Source organism: Etheostoma spectabile, chromosome 3, assembly GCF_008692095.1.
Source record: "Etheostoma spectabile isolate EspeVRDwgs_2016 chromosome 3, UIUC_Espe_1.0, whole genome shotgun sequence".
Lineage (NCBI taxonomy): Eukaryota > Metazoa > Chordata > Actinopteri > Perciformes > Percidae > Etheostoma > Etheostoma spectabile.
In genome coordinates this window covers 1,724,439-1,724,978 of record NC_045735.1, presented here as the reverse complement: position 1 = coordinate 1,724,978, position 540 = coordinate 1,724,439, and positions in this window count along the sequence as shown.

Here is a 540-nt window from a genome sequence, read left to right as displayed (position 1 = left end):
TTGACAGGCTCTCTTCTGAACTCTTTTTAAGAAGTTTGTCTTCCTTTTTTTGGGGTTGCTTTGCAGTGCAGGGAGCTGTTGCCAATGTTGAAATATTAACATTTTCTGCAGGACTTTCTCCCGTTGAATCAGACCTTCACAGTCTTAAGGGATGTGAATGTATCAGCAGTGAATAGGATTGCTTTTTCTCTGAAATCACCGGTGATTGGACAAAGTCTCCCATCACAGGCTACATTTTCTATAGCTTGAAAACAGAGCCAAGAGGCGGTGCAGATTTTTGCTCTAAATTCGTTTAAATTACAGTATGCTGAAAGCTTTTCATGGAATCAGTGCCACTCAGAAAACTGCGTATCCCGGCTTTAAAGTGTTCATATTACGCTTTTCGGCTTTTTCCCCTTCCTTATTGTGTTATATATCATTTTTGTGCATGTTATAGTTGTATGTTTTATGTTATGGTTTTAAAAAAAGCTCTAAGTCCCCCCCAAAGGGCCTTACCATTGCCAACAGAAAACACTGTTCACAAACTGCTCCAAACAGCTC